The sequence below is a fragment of the Oryzias latipes genome, chromosome 17 (genome assembly GCF_053564925.1).
Source record: "Oryzias latipes strain Hd-rR chromosome 17, Olatipes_Hd-rR_3.1".
In the NCBI taxonomy this organism is placed as follows: domain Eukaryota; kingdom Metazoa; phylum Chordata; class Actinopteri; order Beloniformes; family Adrianichthyidae; genus Oryzias; species Oryzias latipes.
Window position 1 is genome coordinate 21,913,339 of NC_136253.1, and position 6,022 is coordinate 21,919,360.

The window sequence follows — 6,022 nt, forward strand, 5'->3', positions numbered from 1 at the left end:
GAAACTACTGTTTACAAAAGACAAAAAAAACAACAACCCAAAAACGAATACATTCTGTAAATGTTGCCTCTGTTTGCATGAAGTGTGTCTCTGTTGTTGGATTGACATTATCTTTGCATGAAATCCCGAACATGTCTTGCTGCTCTTTCAGTGTTTACATTGCATTGTAATTTCATAAAGCTCCCACCAAGTTTGAATCATGTTACAAACACAACTTGATAAATATTAAATACACTGGGACCCTCTCTAACTCACTTAGCAAGAATCCCTGAGAGCATTTGAAGCCAAGATGTTATATGAGGTGGGCAAAATGTTCACATTCGGAGTAAAATGCAAAAAGCTACACAAGAAAACTACAAACATGAGCAACAACCATCCATCCATTTTGTTAACTCGCTGTATCGCTTTCGGGGTCACGGGGCTGCCGGAGCCAAACCTGGCTACTGTTGGGTTGCCAGTTGTCACAGGGCCACACAATCACACACACAATCACACTAACAATGTAAAAAAAAAACATGTAAAGCATGATTTTGGACTGTGGGAGGAAGCTGGAGTTCACGGAGAAAACACATGCATGTAGAAAGGTCCCGGTTGGGATTGAAACCAGGGCCTTCAACGAAGTGAGGACGCTATCTTCTACACCACTGTAAACATTTATAGATTTATAAGTCTAAGACACCTTTAAATAAATCCTGATTATCCTTGTGATTAAAATATCAATTTTGGGTGGTGACAAGAGCCTCGCTGTGATCAATTCCATTTTTGATCAGTTGTTCAGAGGTGCAAAACTGAGCAAAGATGTCTAAACGAATGACGTGTTTTAGGTATGATTTGGAGTTTTCATCCCAACTTTTTTTCTAAAAAGTTTCTTTTTTCCCCCCACTACATCATGTCTGCAATGAGGAAGGAAATATTGGCTCGTGTGTGGTATTGAGACAAAAAAAAATTTCTTTAAGGAACTACTTTTCCTGGTTTCTAACTTATTTAACATTTGTTCTTCATCTTTCATATACACAAAGATGTTTTCCTTCACTTTGTCTCTAAATTTGAAGCATTACAGAGACAAAACAAAGTAACCTAATAAGAATCCATGCAAAGCAAGAAAGTTTTCTCCTACAATTTTTGGATTTATTACTGAAATGTATCAATTTTATAATATTCTTAAAAGTATTCACACTACCGAAGTGTAATGGAACTTTGTACTTCTCTTCTTGATAAGTAATGATAAGTAATGTTTTCTCTTCTCAGGTAACTATGTGTTAATTTCTTATTCACTTGTCCTTTGATGTAATCATTTTGTGTAGAAACCGTTTAAAGTCATCTAACGGGAAGAAAACAATTTGTCAAGATTGATGAATTTACATCAGAAAGCATAGAGATAAGTTGTGGTGTCCCACAAGGATCAATCCTGGGCCCGCTGCTATTCAACATATACATAAATGATATATTCAATGTTTCAAAGCTTATGAAACTCATATTATTTGCTGATGACACAAACATATTCTATTCTACAGACAATCGTACGGAACTTATCTATGTGGTAAACACAGAGTTAACCAAAATAAAATCATACGATCATAAAATCATTACAACCCAAATAAAGAGCTCTCAATTGAAATGAATATGTCCTAACTGAAAGTGTTACAGAAATCAAATTCTTAGGGGTTTTTATTGATGACAAACTAAATTGGAAGCAAGACATCAGACTCATACAAACAAAAAGTCTCAAAAATTATTTCAATCATAAATAAATCTAAACGTATATTAGAATACAACAGTAGATATTTATTGTACTGTTCTTTAATATTACCATATTTCACCTACTGTATAGAAATTTGGGGGAATAATTATAAGAGCTCACTCCATCCTCTCTTTTTACTTCAAAAAATGAGCCGTCAGAATTGTGCATAAAGCCAGATATCTTGATCATACAAACAATTCATTTTATCAATCCAGTCTTTTAAAACTGTATGACCCTGTGGATTTTTACACTGTGCAACTTTTATACAGAGTCAGTGGGAAATCGTTACCAACCAACATCCAAAAACAGTTCTTAGAAAATGAAGGAGACTATAAACTGAGAAGATGTAGGAACTTCAAGATCAAACTGATAAGAACCACAAAGAAAAGTTTCTGTGTGTCGGTGTGTGGCACTAAACTTTGGAACGGGTTAAGTAAGGAGCTCAAACAATATTCAAGAAAATGTATAGAGAAACTCTGATTTCAGGATATGAAGATAAGAGGAGTTAAAGATCAACAGGTGTTTGAATAATTCCAATACATGTGTGAACTTGATTGTGGTGAAATAATCAAAGCTCTTTTAATTACAACCAATGAGTGTTACATTGTAATGTGCAATAATGATTACTGAAAGGTTTAAATTACAATCAAAAAGCTATTGATTTTCTTTACTTGATCTGCAATGTGTAGCAATGATTACTGGTTTATTGTGATCATGTTTTCTAATAATCAATGATTATGACATAATGGTTATCGTCACTGTTTATGGGTGGGATTATTTCATTTTGATTCTTCCCACTCCTTTTCAAGCAATAAATCAAGCTCTACTTGACTTTAGTTAATGATCACTGTATTTATTTAAGCAAATGTGATTTAAGTGACTTTAAGTTATATGTTGAAAATAATTTTTCCTAATCGGTTTAAGATATTTTTTCTCTTTCCAGACATCCTAACATCAATCGTCTTTCCTAGACTTTGGGATGTTTGTTTACTTCTTAAAATCTCAGCTGAAAGTTAGCCTTTTTGTCCTTGCACAATGCCTACACTTAGAATGGGGTGCTCTTCAGAACAGTTTTTTTTTAATATCAGGGAAAGGTAGAGCATACATTAAAATAAAAACAAGATAAAAGTGTAAAGCAGGCAAGAAAGCAATATTTTCACATCCTTTTAGACCTTTTTTTGGGGTCTCATATGGTGCGGTTTCCTAAACTCTGTTGGAAAACACCTTGATCATACAGTAAGAGATGCTGATTCAGATTTCCTGAGCTGAGGCTACCCTCATAATGACCTGGCCACATTCGCAAGGACCCCCTCTTTGGTCTGACATTTAAACATCCTTCTTTTATAAGGTTAAACACTTCCTGTTCTTCATCTTCACATCTCCAGCAGGCTATTAATGAAGTACAGCACCAGGATGTGCTTTTTTCTTTTACTTGCACTCTGCCTTTTTCGGTTGCAACAGGACACATCTGGTTTCCATAAGCATTTACATGTCATCACACAAAAAAAAGAGGTGGGGGCGAACAGAGGAAGGAGGAGGGTGTATACATTGAAGTCAAGTTTTGAATTTCAAGAAGTACGAGATGATCTGTTGGGGCCTCGCCGTATTTCCTCACAGGTTGTGTTTTTTTGGCCATGATCGTTCATGAAGACAAGTAACAGCAAATCCAACCTAAACTTGATTTAAAACTAGTAGGTACATGAGACACAAAGAGCTGTCAGGGAGGCATACAGAACTCAAAAAAGCCACACGGTAGCTTTTGAGCTCCTGCCCGCTTCCACTGAGAGTGGAGGTGACTGTTTGCAGAGCAGAAATTGTGTGGTTCTCGCTGCCCACTCACCAGCACAGGAGCTGGTGATGATCCCACTGCCTCTGACCTGAACCCTGCACCACACAGTGGTCAGCTTTGATCCTACTGCAAAGATGGCTCCAGAAGAAAATGCAAAATTTTAGGTTTTTTCACAACTGTGCATGCTACTGTCTCTAAATGAACTCAAAATTGATGACACACTGACCAGGAAAAAGTAAACAAACTCAAACTTTATTCAAATCATTCACAAACAGTTAAAGAACAGTAGTATCAGAAGCCAAACTACAACATTTTGACTGACTGTAGATTATATGGTTTAAAAATGATGGCAAGGGTCACCGAATTAGCTCTGATTTGATTTCTTGTTAATTAGATAGTCTGATTGACAAACGTCTGGCTGAGATGCACCACAAACAGTAAAATAAACTTTTTTTTTTAATCCTTGCTGACATTACACTGCCTAATACTACGTTTCCGGCATTGAGATGATCCTGTGACACAGGTCTTTTATTTTGAAGGGAAGTCATGTGAACCTCTGTCCAAAGTCATAAATTATTTCATATGTTATGCTTGTTTTGTTTATGCCAAAATCTTCATTTACATTGATCATGAAAACAACATGTCTTATTTTTCTATAGGGTGAAGTGAGCATTTGTTTGTTTGAAGTGAGCGTTGTTGTCAGTAAGAATTCGACCTGAATGGCTCTTTAAGTGAGGAAGACTGCAGACCCCTGAAATAAACCAACCATGAGGTTTGAGGAGCAGGTAAGATGAATTGCTCTGATGCACTGAACATGAACCTCATAAAGTTAAATACAAAGTCCTTTGTGGATTTTTGGGAGACGTACATCAGCTAAAAGCCTGGGAGAAACCCCATTTAACCCACATTCAGCAACAACTCCACATGAAGGACCGGCAGAAACCAAAGGAACTAAGATGTGGTTGTGAGCCAGTCCAATCAGCCAGTTCACTGCACTGTACAGATGAATATCTGTGAAGTTCAGCAAGCTGAGGCAGGTCTCAAGGTGTGTGGGCTGAAGTCGGGAAGCAAACCACCAACCCAAGGAACTGCTGCAACCGTCAATGTTACATGGGATTAAATGTTAGGGTGCAGCAACTTTATTTTTTTTACATTTCTATTTTTTTAATATAAAAACAGCTAGAAATGTTCTACATCAGGTTGAAAACATCTGGACAATAATAATGGGAAATAGACGTTAAAAACATTATTTTAAAAAAGTCAGTCCCACAATAACAGTTCTGAGGGAAAAAAAACAATTGTCATCAGTTTTTCCTTGGAAATGTTTGCTTTTACTTGTCATCCATGAGCAACTTTGCTTCAGTTTATGATTTGGAACAGGACTGAACTTTATTCCTGGCTGATCAATGCAGATGGTGGTGTGAAAGGTCCTTGCAGGGTTCAGACAAGAGTTTCATCAGGGCAAAAAAATGTTTTGCTCAGCAACCAAAAGGCTGTAATTATCCGGAAGCTTCTGCTGAGCTTCGCAGGATGAACTTTAAGACCAGAAAGAAGGACAGCGGCTGATGTGGAGGAGAGATGGTATATATGACTAAGAAAACGGAGAAATGAGGGAACAGAGAAAACAAAAGTAACACAAATGAGCTACATTGCACAATTGGGACCATAGATGAATGTAAAGTCCATGATCATTTCTTCATTAAGGGAATGAAACAATAATTCTCTGAGTGAACCCTTTATATTTATATATTTAGTACCTTTAGTATATTTAGTATAATTTCTCCTGAAAAAAGTAATTTAAGACAAGTTTTTATTTTTTAAAGTTGTTCTATAAGGTGATGTAACATGACTGCCCCCTTGTGGCCTTTTTAGGTACGCACATCCATTCTTGCAGTAATTAGAAAACTGGTTTAACCCTTGTGCTACCCTAGGCACTTTATCATTGGGAGTTGGGTCATCTAGACCCACTAGACAGTACGCTGAACCTTTTTTTCTTCAATGATTTGTGATCTTCACTGGTGTCCATGGATTACATGAAATCCGCTCCACCTTTGTCATGGTAGGAAGAACACGTCAATGTAAGGGTGGGGTCACAGGATAGCACAAGGGTTAAAGCCCCACTCCAATGAAATGATCCAATGAGCATGTTTTCTTTAAACACGTTCTTGTGGCATTTCTGTTATGGAGTGCATTTATAAAGAAAATTACGCCTTTATTCAAATCATAAGGAGCAGACAAAAAAATGATGCTAGAACAGGATCTTGCGATTTAGAAAATACGCTTTGCAGCCCACGAGCTCCCTGCTCCACTCTGCAACCGTGAGGGGAAGGGGGGGCGGAGTTGCTCCACATCCATAATGTCGCCCTAGACTCTGAGGTGAATTTCTAATGAATTTTCAGGTAAAAATGGCATAATCATAAAAGACCACAGGAAATGCTTTTACGATAGATCAAAAGATGAACAGAGGGGAAATTAAAAAAAAAAAAAAAAGA